The 13,276-nt window shown below is 37.2% G+C and overlaps 1 protein-coding gene across 1 annotated transcript in view; it reads left to right on the top strand.

Moving 5' to 3' along the window:
* The window catches only part of LOC105206360 (profilin), a 35,457-nt gene extending 29,821 nt beyond the window's left edge, over window positions 1-5,636 (top strand). Inside the window, exon 3 of the mRNA XM_026137107.2 lies at window positions 664-5,636. The gene's annotated coding sequence lies outside the window, so the exon portion shown is untranslated. The remainder of the gene's footprint in view (window positions 1-663) is intronic.
* Window positions 5,637-13,276: the final 7,640 nt, after the last annotated feature.

Raw genomic sequence — 13,276 nt, forward strand, 5'->3', positions numbered from 1 at the left:
GTGGATTCTTTTTCATTAAAAAAATATTAACTTTTACATTTGTTCGAATGAAATGAAACTAGCGCAACAATTTTTTCCCTTTTCATGTATAATAATTTTATTTTTGCATGTCAAAAATAGATAGATGCGGAAACGAGAGAAATCCTGAAGGGATGGAATTGCCGATATTATAAAATACAAAATTCTCCGAATTGGCTTTACAGAATTGAAAACTTTTTTTACATGTATAAAGTACACATAAGACCATGGTGGGTTGAAGGTAGTGTTAGTCAATCTTGTTAGTCAATCAACTTTTGTGATTTTGCAAAAATTCAATTTCTGATTGGTCGGGAAATCAGAAGAGCTCATTTGCCATTTTGCGCAATGGGTCACCTTGTTATTTATACTATGATGCAAGACTAAAACGCGGGATATTTAAGAATAAAAAAAATTATTAAAACATTGTATGCCGCAGTGATTTTTCAATTTTTTTTTGTTCTCCACTTTAAGTTATTTATTTTTGCATGCACTTTACAAAAAGTAAAAAAGTTTTGTAAAAACTCCGTAGAGCCAATTCGGAGAATTCTGTACACACGTAATGTCGGAAATTCCGTCACTTCATTCCCGCAAACGAAAGTCTCGGCAGCCGACTAACCTGCAGCTCAATCTTGCTTTCTGTTACAGTAACCTCTGGGACCCAACACAAATATCTAATATTAATAATAAACGATACGATCGATTATTTTAATGAACAGCGAATGGAACATGCGCCATGCCGCACGAGTTGCCCCGGAACTGCCGCACGCTCTGCCGCGCGACCCACGATGGAAGATGCAGCAGCAGCAGCAACAACAGCAACAGCAGCAGCAGCAACGACATAACAACAGCAACACTACATAGCCGAGAACTACCATTACTGCTCCAGTCATCATTCTCTCCTCCTCGTTTCTTTGACGCGACGTGGAGAACGGGAAGGAAGGCACACTCGAGTTCATGCCAAGTACACGCACGCACCATACGTAAACAACGACGCACCCTCATCCCCTCCCTCTTCTTCCCCCTTTTCCCGCGTTCCCCATCATCGGCGCTCGTGTAACACGCTTACGCGTACAAACCCGCGTTCCATCTCCTCCCCCCCCTTCCTCCTTCCCTCCTCGCTCCTCCTATCCTCTCCGTCATACACGTATACGTACTTAAGCATCTACGTGTGAATCTCGTAGGTACGCGTGTCCTCTCGCGTTCCCTGTCGCGCCGTATCCTGGTAACGCGCGCGACGGCGTGAGCGTCAAAGATCGCGGGGAAACTTCGGCGTCTTTTATTGATAACATCGATACCAATACGGATACCGATGTCACATTGCCACATTTGCTCTCTATCTGCTCCCCCAACCATCTTCCCCCTCCCCCTCCCCCTCACCCGAACAATCGCGCGGACAACGCGAGTTGTCTAGACGGCTGTGATGCGCGTGCGAGATGCGAGATCGCATCCGAGACGCCGACGCGTCGTCGTCGCGAGGAGGGACGACGAGGATCGATAGCGGCATCGTCGATCGACCGATAGACCGCCACCGCCACCACCGTGTGCCGAGCTGGCAACGCACGTCACGGGACGTCATCGACTTCGTGGATCCGACGTCGCAGGGCTTACGCGCGCGCGGTCTTTGACCGAAAGAGCGAGAATGCGCACGAGAACGCGGATCGTAAAACTATGTCCACGCCGAAGCAACATCGAGGAACTTTTTGTTGCGAGCGACTTATGTCGCCCAAAGCTGTGTCCACACCAAAGCAACGTGGAACAACACGGAGCAACATTTGTGTTTCCGTTAAAGTACGAGTGTGTTTTTCATTGTCAGAGACAGAAACACAAGTTGCCCCGTTTCCCACATGTTTTCCATATAGGAACGGTTAAATGAAAGGAAACATAGGCAACATTTTGTTTCTGGAACTTGTGTTGCTTCGATTCGGACGCCCTCTATCGTGCCCTCTCGCTAAAACACGATAATTTTTGTCAGTCGACAAAGTTGACAGGTTTTAGCGATAGGACGCGGCAAGTTGTGGAATTTTGTTCCTAGCAAAACGTTCTTTGATGCTCCTTTGATAAATACGTAGCTTGTACAGGCAACTTGCGCTTCTGTTTCCGACGACATCGAGAAACATACTGGAACTCTTACGAAAACAGAAACACAAATGTTGCTCTGTGTTGCTTCGGTGTGGACGTAGCTTTACACGCGTGACGGTTCTTCGCAGGTGTAGACGCTCGCCGTCTACATGACACGGTCGTGAGATTCGCGGACAGATTCTGGAATCTTGGCGTGCCTTTGCCATCGAAAAGGCGCGAATCGCAATGAATCGTGACGTGCGTCGCGATTCGTCGCAAGACGAACAGCTTTGAACGTTGCTTCGTCCTTCACTTCTTGCGTTACACGCGTTTGACTTTTTTTTTCCGGAAAAGGAGGAGCACCGGTCGCTTCTGCGCGAGGAACTGGTCCTCAAACTTGAAATTATCGATAATTGCTTTGTCATCGCTAGAAGAAGATGCGAAATATTGTACAAAAATTTTGACGTGTGCGGAAGCGATCGATCTCATCTCGTATCATGTATTTAATACACTCGAAGTGTACACAGTCGCTTCGTTCACGCACTAGCTTTACGCGTGCACGAAGAAAGACGCATCAATGATCGATCGATAGATATCAGTAAGAAGAAGAGATAAAGAGAGAATGAAAGAGAGAAAGTATGAAAAATGGTGTGTGAGAAAGAGAGAGAGAGAAAGAAAGAAAGAAAGAAAGAAAAAAGGAAGAAACAGAGCGATGCAAAGTTTTGTAACCGTTTACATGGTATTTCGCTGAAACGATACAAACACACATATGAATTAAATATAAAAGAAAGAAGTAAAATGATAATAAATAATGATGAACTATTGTGTGTTAGATTTATTATCTTTTTCGTAGAGTACGAAAGAGTAGACGCGTGCGCGGTAGAGAGTGAGCGAGCGAGAGAGAGAGAGAGAGAGAGAGAGTGTGCGTGTGCGTGTGCGTGCGTGCGTGCGTGCGTGCGTGTGTGCGTGCGTGTGTATGTGTGTGTAGTGTAGTGTAGTGTGAGCCAGCGTGAGAGAAAGATAGAGAATGATTGAAAAAACGATTGAATTTTGAAAATAACAGAGTGATAACGAGGAAGAAAAGAAGAAAGCGCAGAGGTTGAAACAAAGGAGGGAGAAAAAGAGATGCAGACAGAAGTGCATTTGCGCGCGTATGTGTGAGAGGGAGAGACAGAGAGAGGATGTGACAAGGTAGCGAGAGCGGAGGTATGATGATGGCGATAACGATAGCGGCGGCGATAACAATAAATGATGATAAAATGATGACAATGCGGGCGAGCATGCGGCAGCGGGTGATACGGCATGGATTGGCCGCAATCCTGGCCGCCTCCCCCATTCCCCCAAGAATCGATACGGTCCTTTTAGCTATTTACTGTCTTTATTATTGCTATGTGTAAGAAGAATAAAACAAAATGGCGAACGATGTGTCATAAACTGCTGAGATTTTTATCGACAAGACGGTGAGCGAGAAAGAGAGGGAGAGAGAGTGTGTGTGAGTGAAAGAGAGAGCGTTAGAGAGAGAGATATGCAAAAAAAAAATAAAGAACACATCCACATCAGCGTATATATAAACATACACACACATACATACATATACACGTATTGCCTCATTATAAGTGCATGCGAGAATAAAGAAGTTTTACACGGCAGATGCATTCGCAGGTATATCGATAGCGGGATTTCTCGAGGGGGTCCATCGAACGAGCCTAATACCGATTCGCGAGACGCTCGAGCGGAAAGGCAGCAGCGTAATAAGTGAGTGAAGAGATAAATCTTTTTCTCAATTAGTCTATATATTTGTGTAGAAATGGCGGCCTGGTTTCGATATATGCGTTGTACGAGAATGCTGAAATGTTAATTAATACTTAATGTTTCGCGACTATTAGATATCTCACTGTTTTATATTAAATATTAATATAAAAAATATATTAAATTCTGATACAGTTTGATATACTTACAAGACCATCCTGTTTCTTAAAGGCGAGAGAGTGAGAGAGGGAGGGATGGGAAGGGAAGGGAGTGGGGTGACGCTCGACTTCTCTCTCTCTCTCTCTTTCTCTCTCTGGCGTCGACAGAAGAGTGCATGACGAAATTAACGGGAGATTCCGATTTTTATCTCGGAATTCGCCTCCGGCATTAGATAATGATTTGGCGCGTGGTATCCGCGACTAGTTTATCGTAGCCGTTTCGCCGGGATCACCTAATCGTTCTAATCGGTGCTTTTACTCGCTTGTTGCCCCCTATCTTCGTTCGCCGGCTTGACGTTGGCCTCGCGCGTGTCCCGTCATCTTATCTCTTTCGGACTCGCGTCCTGCCTCCGCATCCTCTTGGATCGGTTTCCGGCTGCTCGGCGCAGAGCGAAGCGCGACGTACGCCCAACACACACGAGACATCTCAATCGATCGAAATCACACGAGAAACTCATTTCCGTAGACGAAAACAAAGAGGAAGAGAAGGAGCGAAAGGGAGGAAGAAAAAAAGAGCAATTTTTTTTTCTTATCCTCTTTACATCGAGAACGTAAACGAGGACGAGCGTGGTGACGGTGTACCTGCGAATTCCTGCTCGTGTCTGAAATCTAAAATATCTCGAGTTTCCGCGCCGGTTGCGCGCGTACGCGTATGCGTTTCTATCGATGCACGGAGGAATCACGAACATACGCACACACGTGTACACACATTCAGGACAGGTTACACATATACACGTACACACGATACCGCTACCAATTATTACTACTCTACTATTACTACTGCTACTATTACTACTATAATTGGATGCTTGTCGATTCGTCTGACGCCAAGCAGCGGCCCAAACTACTATGTAACGATTTTTATTGATAACAAAGGAAGGAATAAATATTGAAATAATAATTGTAATAAAAAAGAGAAAAAGAAGAAGGCCAAATGACTTCTAGACGCTTGTCCAGGCACATCGGTATCAGTCTTGCTCTTCCGCGACTCCATTTCCATTTGCCTCTTCGTATATCCAGGGGATTGACATTTATACACACGTTCCTTTCTTCTCGGCGACAGTTTCACCGATATCAATCGGCTTCAATTGATTCATTGTCTCTTTTCAGAGTAAAAAAAAAGAGGATGATCGATGGAATTTTGTTTCTTCTGAACAGCTTCAACGGGCTAAATGTAAATCACCATTTTAGCAAAATGAACACGTAAAACAAAAATGTATTTACATACGTTGTATCTTTTTTCTTATTCTTTGCGTATTTTGTTAATATGTTTGCTTTTAACTTTTTCCAATAAAGAAACGATTGTGTCCCACTGACGGAATTATAAAAAAAAAAACATTACAAAAAATTGAAAAAAGTGCCGACATACAATTTTTTTTATTTTTATTTTATTTTTTTGTTTTTAAACTCAAATTGAGGGTCCCGCGACTTATTCTTGCGTGTACTCTGAACATGTGAAAGTTTTCTTATTCTGTAAAAATCAATTCGGTGAATTTTGTAATGTCGGTAATTCCGTCGGTTTCGGATTCCCTTAGCGAAAGCTGCTGATGTTGATCTCACCATACTATAACTAATAAAGTGTTATTTCTTTCATATCAATGCGTTTATCTCCAATCTCCATAAAAATTCTGTAGAACATGTTACTTTCGTATACGAATAAATGAGAAGAATGCGTTTTATTTCGTTTTTTCTGTCTTGAAGCCAAGATTGGACGTATTATCCGAGAGGAAAGGATGTAGATAGGATTGCGGAAAAGGAGGCGCAGGAAGAAGGATATATATGAACGGGATAAAAGAAAGGGAAAGAAAGAGAGTTGACGAGAGGGCAACGAGCATATACGCGCCGGACAATTAGATGTAATTTTTGTAAAGCTGAAACTCATATACTTCCTCTTTAACATCTTTTGCATATTCGTCGACGACAACGACGAGAGACACACAATTGCACAAATTGTGTTTGAGAGAGTAATAAATTTGTATAAAGTGGTATAAAAAAAAAAGAAGAAACTTGAAGGCGTTTGGTGTTTGCGTCTAAATGCGAGCGTTCCAGCGAGTTGCTAATTAAATCAGTGCGAAATGTGAACGCGACGATTCTTAATGAATTCAAACGCATCCAAGGTAGGTACATCATACACTTCATCTTCCTTCTTAAAGAAATGAAAACATTTGTATGTTGCATCATTTGAAGTTTTTGAAGCGGTAATGCAATGCGTACGTAGAATGTTTTCTGTAATTGCTGATAAAATAGAAAATATGCACTCGGAGAAAAAGATCGTACCAGCAACTATAAATTTGTGAACAAATAGTGCCTCAACTATTGCAAAGGTGTAATGAAAATAACAAGTCACATGAACTAGAAAAAGATACAGAGAATGTTGAAAAAATACGGTAACGTTGATCATTTGTAGTAAAACTATTGGATAAATTGTAGAAAAATAGTAAATGTGAGTGACAAATTGAAACCCAGTGAAAAATTGAAACGACCGAGGTTCAAACTCGACGGATCCCCCGTTCTCATTCCTAGCGCTTAGACTCCTACACCACTGCTCCACTGCTATCATAATTATTCCGGTCGTATACTTAATCAGCCGTACATAAACTGGAAGTATGTAATTATCATAACTTATTTGTAGTAAAGTCTATATGACTATGTAATTATAGTTGAGGTGCTATTTCAGTATAAACTTAATAGTTGCACAAATGCCGTTGCCGTGGTGACACAAACCATTTTATAGTTATTACAACTAAAATTTTATAGAATAGCGTATTGAACTATGTATGTTAATTCTACATATAGAGTTTGTACAGTTGTCACTTTTATAGTCGCCACTACTACGATATTTTCTCTGAATGTGGTATTCAACGAGGTAGCATATTTATTAAAATAATAAGGAACGTAGCATTTTAAGAAACAATACGAATATCTTGAAAACACGTTGGACAGGAACAAGTATTCACAACATCTTAAAGATATAGGTTTACCGCTATTCATCAACGGGAAACTGCGGTAGGTATTTCCGCGAAAGATTGCCGCCTTTCCGCGCAAAATGGTGATTCACCAAAAGGACATAGCTATGTATCATTTCGTCCCTATTTAGTATTGTTGAATAGCCATGAACATCGGCCGGAATGAATTTTATTTAAGATATATATAAAATAAGAAATAACTAACGAACAGTTTTGTTTAATTCTATCAAGATTGGGTAGTAACTAGCCAAAAAGTTTAAAGTTAATAACTGTTAACGTGACCTAGTTAATTTTAAATGAGTTAATTTTTAACGTCAGCTAGTTATTTTTAAAACACACGCACACGTGAACTTTAATTTATTAATTTTTTTTAAAGTTTATGTAAAAGAAAAAAAATTGAAGAAATACATTTTTACATAAAAAAAAAAAAATAATATTTCTTATTTTACATAATTATTAATATAATTTATTTGTTGATCTATTGTTAGAGTAATCTAATTTTAAAAAATTACGATATTCTAATGCTTTTTTTTCAAAATTATTTTAAATTTTCATTTATTTTAGTTTAATTTTAACGCAACTTTTAACACAATTAAAATAACTAATGGTTTTATAAAATAATTTTATAAGTCGTTAAATTTAATTTAAAAAAATATAAATTTTTTCAACTCTGAATTTTTTATTAAAAATATGAGATATAATATTTCTGCTAAACGTTTTCTCCGAGTTTTTTTCAATTCAATGTGATTAAGAATTTACATGGAACTTCCATGCAATTGTATAAATCTCTCATAAAAGAAAGTATTGTATTTTGAAAAAAATTACGGATTCAATAGTTCTTAATGGAAAAGGATTGAGATACTTAGGTTACTATGGTAGATTTGAAGATGCCGTTTCGCATTGTTCGTAACACGCGATGTGCTATCGACTATATTACATTATAGTTATTCATACCTATAATATTGATTTTAGTGAGTTTACACTGTCTCAGGTGTTAACGATAGAGATTCTTGAAAAATTTGACTACCAATACACCCACTCTATTTTTAATTCTTTATTGTACAAACATATTTTGCTGAATTATAATTAATTGCAACTTATTAATCGATTATATCGGTATATCGATGGCATTCGGTAATGAGTAATTGAAGTATAAACAAATTTGTCATGAGAAAATGTAAATTCGGTCGTAATAAATTTATTGGCAACAACCTCGATTCATCGAATCGAGTGCAAATGAATACACATGTGATTAATCTAAAAATGTCGATATATTTCTATATCCTTTCCCTTTTAAGAAGAGAGGACAATTCCAATAATTTCAGCTTACAAATTTATTTTTGGGGGGCAGTATTCGTCGGTACTGGCATTGACGCACCGGGCGCTCGATCTCGCTAAAATCAGCACATCCGCGATTTTTCCGCTTCGCGGGGATCGCGCGTCCCCAAAATGGTAAAGCTATCGATTTTGTACTAGTTTCTCGATGATATCCGAGTCAGTTTTACGAACAGCGCGTTCGTTCATTTATCCGAATTCGAATCTCTCTTGATCTCTTACATCTACAATTTTGTAAGATTCATTCATTATTGAATACCGATCAGTCTCCGCTTTCTCTGCGCTCACTTCAAACTCGTTTGAAAAAAAATGTTTTATTTTCAAAAAGTGGCGCAATGAAATTTTTGTAGAACCTCCAAAAATTTTATCTTGGTCATACAGTTGTAAAATGGAATGACGGAACGTTGTTTGCGTTATCATCGAGTGCTTCTCGTAGAATTTGGAACTTTTGGCATAACGCGTTCCTTTCGAAGGTATCTGACTTCTCATGACGGAATTTGATTTTTGACGGCTAGACGTCGGCGAGGAAGAGCGCCCGATCGAACACATTGACCGTAACATCATCATAGTTGAACAATAACGTAGCGATAGATGTGCGTCATATGTATGTAATTTTACACAGAGTTACACCGTAATCTAGATAGGCGAGACAAGTTATGAGAGCACGTATGATACAATATTTATATATATAAATTTTATATGAACACGTGTGTGTTTTGTGTGCGTATGCGTGTGGGTGTGTGTGTGTGTGTTTGTGGTACGAGCGTACGTGCCGAATCTCAAAATTTATATAACATAACGAGGACGCGCGAAGGTCTCCCCCAAGCCGTAATGTGTACATGTGCAATTTGTATAATTGCGCAATTGTATCTCGGTGTAATTTTCCGCGAGATATATAATTTCTTCTTCTTGCCGACAGTGCACAGTGGGAAAAATGCACTCATTTTGAGAACGAAACTCCTCGGACGATCTAATATTTGATTTTCATGGTTTTTAAAAAAATTTTGAATTTTGTTGGAAATTCTTTTCCCTCACAGATCTGTAAACTTTTTAAAAATAAAGCTAAAATGCAAAATGGCTGATACAATATATTTTTATCAAAACAAGACTTCAAGTAATGTATATACTCAAAATCTTCGTTGGAATGTTTCTTAAACATTTCTGAGTAAAAAAATAAAAAAATATCTGGCTTTCTGGGTTAATTTATAAAAATATCAATAGAAGCTCAAGCCTCGTAGCTCTTAATAATTTAATAGTCTATTGTACGTAAGAATTTTTCTCATAAAATGTTTTATTTATTTTTACTTGTGTTACACAAGCATTTTTTAAAAAATTCATTTAATTTAACAATACGGTTGAATTTTGTTATATTGCTTCTGTTTTGTCAATAATACAATAGTCACTTCACCACGTTAAGATATCAGTCATTAATAGTAAAATTTTGTTTATTTTTTTGTTTTTTCGTTTTTATTTTTTTTTTGTTTTTTTTAAGTCTATGATGGAAAAAAATTTACAGCGAGAAAATTTAAAAAATGTCAAACTCGATTAAATGTCAGATCATTTTTTTTTGTTCCAAACAATTGTTTTTTTTTTTTGCTTGTGTCTTCCACTGTGCGACATTCAATTCTGCTTGTTGAGAATTGTTGAAATATTTCAGCGTCCCTTGGCATCGGTTGCGCGTTACGCATCAAATTGATGCTACTTTCATCGGATAACGTGTTTATTTTGTAACACGTGAATCATGCGTCTTATGATTTTCATTCCGACACCACATCGACGTCTCGGCAATTCGAAGGAAAATATACAGTCTCGTATATCGTACATACATATTGCATCGTTTTCAGGTATGTATCGCAGTTCGCAATGAATAAGATATCGATCTCTCGACTCCTTTCTTCGCTCAAATTTAACATTCATTAGCCGATAAAAGATCACTATGCCGTTATACGAAAAAAGGATCTCTCTTGATAGTATATTTTATCGTGTAATAAATGTTCTTAGTTACAATATACAGACAGGAAAGATTTATTAATCCGGGAATAGTCATTTGAAATGGTTTTACACCCCAATAGCGAGTAAATGAAGCTCAGTTACAGTAATTTTCTTTACTGATCGAGAATCTATATCGATTTGGTTTATTTCTTCTTTTTTTTTAGAAATCTCTTTTTAGAAATTTCTTAAAAAATATCGAGTGAATCTGTCTATGTACACTCAAAGAAAAATTCATAGATGGCAACTATAAAAATGACAATTATACAAGTTTTAAATGTAGAGTTCAATAAACTATAATTTTAGTTGCAATAACTTAAAAAATAATTTGTATCACGACAACGATGTGCCGTGATGATATACGAACTATTTTATAATTAATGCAATTGAAATTTTAGCCAGCAAACGAAAATAAATTCAAATGAATTGAAAATTGCAATTCATTTTAATTTATCTGAGTTCGCGCTTTGGAATCCCAGATTAATCTTGGATTCAAATGAATTGTAATACGAAATGAGCCATTCATCATTTTAAATTCGGATAGATTCATATCCTGATTACTTATAGTCTTTTTGGATTCAAATGAATTGAAATACGAAATGAGCTATTCATCATGTTGAATTCGAGTGTATTTATATTATATTATTTTTAGATTTAAATTCGAAAAATTTGAGGCGCGATTTCGAAAATGTCGAAATGAATGCATTTCTATTCGTTTCAATTTATTTTCATTTGCCGGGTAGTTTATAGTGAAATAGCACCTCAACTATAATTATATAATTATAATTAATTCTGTAATAAATTGTGACAATTACGTACTTTCATTTCATCTATGATAGTAGTGGAGCAGTAACGCAGGGCCTTCAGTGCTACGAAACGAGAGATCTCGACTTCAAATCCCAGTCGGCTCAATTTTTCGTCACCTATATTTGCATTACTATTTTTCTATTGTTTATTTAACAATTTTACTGCAAGTGGTTAATATCACAGTATTTTTGACAGTTGACATAACAGTTATAACTTATTGTTTTTATTATAAATTTGTAATACATAGTTGAGGTTTTGTTCAAGTTTATAATTATTGATATTTTTCTTCGAGTGTAATGATTTTAAATGCTAGAAAAACAAGACTGTAAAACAATCAATAATATGTAATTAATAATAGTAACTTTTGACTGGGGTGTGTATAAAAAAAAAACCATCTCAAGTGTTCATTTATGGAAAAACAAATATTAAGCGACTATTCCCAGTTAAGAAGAATTATACTGTTACTAAATTTAATTATTTATTAATTTATTCTACTGCAAACGAATCTGCAAAATGTATCTATCTCAGCAGTAAATTAACTTTCGTAGACAAATTTTTTTTAGCAAACTTTTCAAACCCACTTTACTGTCGAATCATCTGTTATAATAATAAAATTTTATACTGTGTAACAACAGCAGTTCAAGAATTTTATATATTTAATTTAAATATATTAATATTTGAACTGAGGAAATTGAACACGTTGTTGCGACAACAAAATTTCCTTCCGTGCGTAATCGTGATTTAAATTATTATTCATAAAATACCGAAATACGTGTAATATTCTTTGCATCAACGATCGGGAGGATTTCGTCGTTATCACGATCGATATCGATATTCGATGGGGAAATCACCTTCGAAATGGTATCAGCGCGGCGGGTCCTCGCGTATAAGGCATACGGTTTGGTGCTTAGCTACTACTTTTCTATTACCCCGATTTCTTTCTTACTTTTCTTTCCTCTCTTAGGGATCTTATCCGGCGACGCGACGGCCGGCTCTCCGTCGTGTCTCCTTCGTGTCCGCGTGAAAATTCCGCTCGTCGATTCCACCGTCTGTAGAAAGCTGTAGCTTCTCCGCTGAATGACGGTCGACGGTTTCCGGACTTGGTCCGCCGCCGTGACGTGACGTGACATGAAATAGCGACGAGGATGACGACCGTCGTGACGAACGACCGCTCGGCGTGAGAGTCGCTCTCTCTTTCTCTTTCTGTCTGTCTTTCTCTCTAAGCGAAGGCGAAACGGCTATTTCGCCATGTCGCAACGGCGACATTAGTCATCGCTTTGTAATTCGCTTGTTATCCGGCGGACCCTCGTCGGTTGCATCGGCGAAGACTGCGACCTGCGACTACGCGCGAGTTCCTTTTGGCGCCACGAATATCGGCCTCGCGATTTTGGAATTACGCAGTAATCTCGCGTTTATTCATTGATAAGAATGCAAAATAGTGGTGATGATGCTTCGGAATAGTTATATATATATATATATATATAGCGCGCGATTGTCCTACAATTTGCGAATTACTTCGAAACACGAGGTGCTTCTCGCCAGGAAAATTATTTGTAGATGCGATTCTTTTTGCCACTCGCAGATCGCATTCTGTGACAAGTGCGTCGAACTTAAGCGTTCCCTGCATGCTCAATAGTATTATACAATAATGTTGTACAATTGTTGTATGCTTTAGAATTTAATATAAACGGTCCTTCAATATTATTGCACAATGTTATTGATCGTCATGGAGGCTACATTGAGGATTTGTGCAATATATATATTATCAAAAATCAAAAATTCTTTGAATTATATCGTGCAATTCATTGGGTAATATTAAACTTGTAGGTCCTATTGCAATATAGATCCAATACCTATTGCAAATTTGTGACGCTCATTTTTAGCGTTATTAGACCATGACAGTAAAAATTTTTTATGTATAATTATATATCAAATGTCCATATATATTAAAATATATATAATTATATGTAATTATATATAAGTATATATAATTATATATAATTATATACAATTATATATAGTTGTATAAAATTATATATAATTATATATAAAAATTATGTATGATTATATATTTAATTATATATTATTATATAATTATATATTATAGAATTATTAATTATATATTTTATATAAAAA

This window comes from Solenopsis invicta, chromosome 15 (genome assembly GCF_016802725.1).
Source record: "Solenopsis invicta isolate M01_SB chromosome 15, UNIL_Sinv_3.0, whole genome shotgun sequence".
NCBI classification, from domain to species: Eukaryota; Metazoa; Arthropoda; class Insecta; order Hymenoptera; family Formicidae; genus Solenopsis; species Solenopsis invicta.